Below are 5,665 nucleotides of genomic sequence, written 5' to 3' on the forward strand. Positions count from 1 at the left end.
TGTTGTATTTGTTGTATTTGTTGTTGGTGTCAATAAGAAATAAATGGAGTTTTAACAAGATTTTCATTAAAGCTGACGTCACACCAGCAGTTCAACGAGCTGCCCGTCAGGAAGAGGCGGAAGTGATGAACAATTACAACTACAGCGTTCAGAAGTAGCTAGGTTAGCTTAATAACATGCTAGTAAGCTAGCAATGAGCTAAATATGGCTGACTTGAAAAATTAGATATTCTAGATTAAAATGTTTTCAGATTTATTTTTTAAGTCAATTGCTAAAAATGTTTTACAGATCAATATTTCAGGTCATAAATATATTTAATATCAGGCAGAGAGAACCTGAGCATAATTGAAAAGTTGCTGGTGAAATCATGAATTTATTGGGACCAAATTATTTGGAAAGTTCAGGTAAATATTAAAACCTGGTCAGAATCAGATCCAGTCTGACAACATGAAGCAGGCGACACAAACTTTAGCTAGTAGCAAGAAAAAAATAATTTATTTTTAATAAACTCTCACTACAACTTGAAGATCATTTGACGTCGTTCTCTTAGGGTTTGTCCGAACAGCCTTTACATTGTTATTGTTTTTAGTAAATGGTGTTCATGTTATTTTGTCTGGAGCCCTTCAGGCCTTCAGGCCTTAAATAGAGAAAGAAAACATGACGAACCGTTGAAACGTTGATGGTTAATGTTGAAACGCTGCAGACGTGCAGCTCTGAGCGGCCGGCGCCTCGTCTGCAGCGTCTTTATGTAACCGCTGCAGTCTGAGCTCATTAGACACAAACAGAAACAAACGATGACTAAATGCAGGACCGACGGCTGGGAGTCCAGTCTGGGGTCAGGAACGAGGCCACAGTTTGTTCCTCTGACGTTTGGGCGCTCACTGTCAGACTAAGTTTAAAGTTCACTCAGCTGCAGCTCAGACTTTAGTTGTTTTATTTAAATGAAGGTTGAACTAACGAAGTTCTCAGTTTGGTCTAGTTTCTGTGTGCCGGTCAGACCAGGCCGATGCTAACTGAAGACGCGTCGCTCCGTTTGGTTTTCCTCCAACATTCATGCGACAGAAACTGTGCCGATGTTCTGCTGGTGTCGTCTGAGTTGGACCTGAATGCTCATCCAGCCGACCATCACATCCCCACTGCCGCCCTGCAGCCGCAGCCACCAGGGAGAAAAACACAGCAGAGGAAGAAAACCAAGATTTAAGCAGCTTGGGTTGTCAAAATAAAAGCTTCTGCCTCATAATTCATATAAGACCCACAATAAATATTACATTTATTGGTGGGACATCTAGTAAAATTACTCTTTAATAATTCTATAATGATTTAATCATCTTTTAGTTTATTAAGCCCCCTCTCCGTTGTTTCTCTTGACTGGTACTACCAGGTCCGGTTCTGACCCAGCTGAGTGTCTCCACTGGGTTAGCAGCAGGACAGCTGGCTCTAGCTAATGGTGTTGGAGCTGCTAGCTAACTGGATTAAATTCTGCTTTTGGTGTTAATAATGCTAACAGTGCTGGCTCCAGCTAATAGCGTTAGCTTCTGCTACTGGTGTTAGGTCCTACAATGGTGTTAGCTCCATTAGCAGGAGCTAACTTGTGCTAGCTCCTGCTAACACCACTGCTAACATAGTAAACAGTGGATCACAAACTGATCATGTTTGTTCATTTCCACAGATATCTCACTTTGAGACAGTTTTCTTTAATCCAGACGTTTTGTGGGCCTTGTGTTAGCTTATCGTTAGCCTTGAAAACGGTGGAGACACCAAAGATGGATGGATGGATGGATGGATGGATGGATGGATGGATGGATGGATGGATGGATGATGGATGGACCTATTACTCGTCCCCTCCCCGTCCTCTGCAGGGCTCTGGTTTGGACCGATGTTGGTTCGGAGTGACGTCTTTGTTTTCTACTCAGGCCTTCAACGTTTCAACTGCATCCAGATATAAAATCTTGTTTATCCATGAGACTCAGCTCAGTCCCAAACAACCCCAAGGCCTTCTGGGAAACGTAGTTTACCTGAAACGAGGAGGTGAAGCGTCGAGGTAACCGAGTTTGTTTCCAGGGAGGAAAGTCTCTGAGTCCGAAACCAAGGGAAGAAAAAACGTAGCGAGAGAGTCAGATTCAGATTCTCACTTTACTGACATTTAAATCAGGTACATCACACACACACACACACACACACACACACACACGCTCACTGAGTACTTGACGGTTTATGGTGAGTCAGCGTATCTGTGGGCGGAGCATCTGAGTCAGCCTCAAACAACTCCAGAGCCAATAATACATTCCTCCATCGTCCATCCATCCATCCTTCATCCCTCTCTCCAACCTTCACCATAACATCGATCTTTAAAACGTTTCTCCTCTTGTGAAGCTGCATTTACTCAGAAAGTGGATCAGTGGAACCTGAAGGTGATCAAACCTGCAGCTGCAGCAGATGCAGCACCGTCCTGCTCCTCTTTCTGCTCCCTTCATCTGGTTCTGGTTTCTCCTCTGCGTCTCCACGGCAACGCCAAACCAAAACTACAAACAAAGACGCAGCTGAAAAGTTTAAGTGTGTGTGTGTGTGTGTTTATGTAACCTGCAGAAATGGTTGGAGTCAGCCAACAACATCAACAGAGAGAGGGAGGGAAAAACGGACCAATCAGAGCGTCCGCTGAGGAGCGAGGCTCCGCCTACTAATCACATAAAACGTTAATTAACTGCAAAGTGGAAAAAGCCTCAACAGTCTGTTTCTGTTTCTTTATTTCTGTTTTTCCCTGAGAAAAGGTTCAAAGTTTCCTCTAAATAAACCTGGAAGTTAAAAACAAAAACTTAGAGAAGGAGATGAAAATATGTTTTCAGATGTTTCTGTAAACTTTTATAAAATATAACATTAAACATCAAATTATCTTACAAAATTACAGATGTAAGTTCTAGACATCAAAAAATTAGTTTCTAAAGTCAAAAACTGGCAGCAATAATTCAGGTTATTTAGTCATAAGAGGAAAATGGTAGTTACTCATTGTTAATGTCACAGATTCAAACTAAATATTTAGTTTGAATCAAAATATTTAGTTTGCTAAATAAATACTTAGCTAGCAAAGTCAGGACTTAGTGAGCTAAATATTTAGTTTGGAGGTTAAAGTTAAGTTAGCAACCTAAATATTTAGTAACTAAATATTATACTAGTATACTAAATATACTATGTATTTACTTTGAAGGTTAAATATTTAGTTTGACAAATGAAATAGTTTGCCAGCTATTTAGTTTTGGAGGTAAATATTAGCAAATTAAATATTTAGTTTGCAAGCAAAACTTTTAATTTGCTAACTAGTTAGTTTGTTTACTAACTAAATACTAAAAAACTAAACAGTGAACAAGCAAATATTTTGCTCACTACAAATTTAGTTAAATATTTTGCTTTCTTTGTTCCACAAAGTAAACATTTTACTCACTAAATACTGAGCATCAAGCTAAATAATTAACTTTAACGATTTAATTTGGACCTGTGATGTTTATAATGACTGAATGTGACTTTAAGAAATTACACAGTTTTTTCCTCTGATGACTAAATAACCCAAATTATTGCTGTTAATGTTTGATATTAACAGCAATACATTAACTTTACAGTTTAACAATCTGGGATTATCAGGCAGCAGGTTTAGTTTTTTTAAAGGCGTTTTTGTTTTTTTAAGGATTATTTTTTATTTGACGGGAAAGTTGGAATGGAAATAATCTTTTTTAAAATGATTTTTAATTTTGCACGCTGTCGTATAAGCTGCTGTTGAAGGAGTTTATATGAAGGCAGATTTAATTTGATGAGTCTGAGCTGAAGGTTTCCTCAGTGGGGGCGGAGCCTGTGCGGCCTCAGGTGAGGTTCATGAATATTTAATGAGTTGATTTTCCTCCAGGTCTGAACCGCTGCAGAGCAGAAGCTGAAACTAATCTGATTTATCTGAGGCTCTGCTGGTTCCTCTGAAGATATTTAATCCATTCTGACACGATTCAGCCTAAATATTTATCTACGGCTCAGTACAGGAAGCCCGACCGACCCGATCAGGACGGGACGTTCTGTTCAGCGCCATGTTGGTTCTGGACCCACACAGAGGAGAAAACGTTTCCCTGCAGCTTGGAAAAATTCAGCTCATCTTCGCTGCTTCCAACGGACACAAAGGAGAGAGAATGAGCCGAAACGCGTTTATTACTTTACATAAACCATAAAAACAACAAAACACACATATTTATAGGTGAAACTTTATCCGAGTCATAAATTCATCCTTCATCTAATAAGAGCTCAAAAAGGAGAGAAGACAAAACATTTTGTTTTAAGTTAAAATAAGAAACTTTACATTTAGTAAATTTCTAATTTTTATGAGATTTTCTCATTTTGTAACTCAAGAAAATGATCCTGAATTTATTTCCAAGGTTTTACAGCTAAATATGGAAACATTTAACTGCCAAAAAACTCGTTAAAACAAGAAAGTTTTTCATTTTAACATTGTTAATAAGTCGTTTCTCTTTAAATGACACAAACTTTAAAAACTTCTTGTTTTAACAGGTTTTATGTCATTAAAACGTTAAAATGTTTCTCAGTGAGATTTTCTCATTAAGATGAGAAGTTTTTGTTTTAATGAGTTTTGTGTTAATGTGAAAGTTTCTCGTTTAAACAACAAAAGCTTTATATTTCATTACGATATAAAACTTTTTGTTTTAATGAGAAACTTTCTCATTTCAACAAGTTTGAATCTGGAAACTTCCTCATTAAATGAGAATCTCGTCTTAATGAGGAAGTTTCTGGTTTAAGTGAGGAGTTTTGGTTTTAACGTGTTTTTATCTGGTTAAGCTGATTTGACTTCCAGTTAAACTCTCTCACATTGGGACGCTCTCTCTCGGTTTCTGGTTTCCTCCGTCGGGTCACCTGCAGCTTTCAGACAGGAAGTTTCCCGTTTAGTTTTCATCTGCAGCTGGACCCGTCCGGCGGGTCTCTGCCGTCCTGACGTGACCCAGCAGGTGAGGATTTGCTCCACCTGTCTGCGGCCTGGAAGCCGTTCCAGACCGGCGTCTTCATGGAACAAAGACAGAACCAGAACCAGCTGTGGGCCGAACGAAGCCGCTCCTCTGCTGCTTCAGTTGGTCAAAGTTTCCGGGTCGAGGTGGGATCGTTCTGGTCCTGTGTTTTAAAGCTTTGTGGTTTTCCATCTTCAGAGGCGTGTGAAGCAGCAGCGAAGCCAGGAGGAACTAAAAACACATAAAACTACAATAAGCATTCCTGACGTTGGCTGTCAGCACTCATCCCTTCACAAACATCTTTATTTTTAACAAACAGCCATCAGAGAGCGAAAACAGAGTAAAACAACATGACTGAGGAGGACACGCCAAGCAGCTCGCTGCCTGCGCGCGCGCGTGTGTGTGTGTGTGTGTGTGGAGGTGTGGGTGGAGGGGGTATTAGTCACCAGAAATGGCACAGAGCCGCTCTCTCAGTAAGTGGGTCACTCCATCTGGAGCAGAATATGGAAAAAACAGCCACATAACATTTTCTACCAAAACGTCTCAGTAGGAAAGTAATGAAAGAAATCACCTGACAGGTTGAGAGAGCAATGCTCGTTTAGTTAAAGGAATCACCTGACAGGTTGAGAGAGCAATGCTCGTTTAGTTAAAGGAATCACCTGACAGGTTGAGAGAGC

The sequence above is a fragment of the Poecilia formosa genome, unplaced genomic scaffold (assembly GCF_000485575.1).
Source record: "Poecilia formosa unplaced genomic scaffold, Poecilia_formosa-5.1.2 Scaffold368, whole genome shotgun sequence".
Taxonomy (NCBI): domain Eukaryota; kingdom Metazoa; phylum Chordata; class Actinopteri; order Cyprinodontiformes; family Poeciliidae; genus Poecilia; species Poecilia formosa.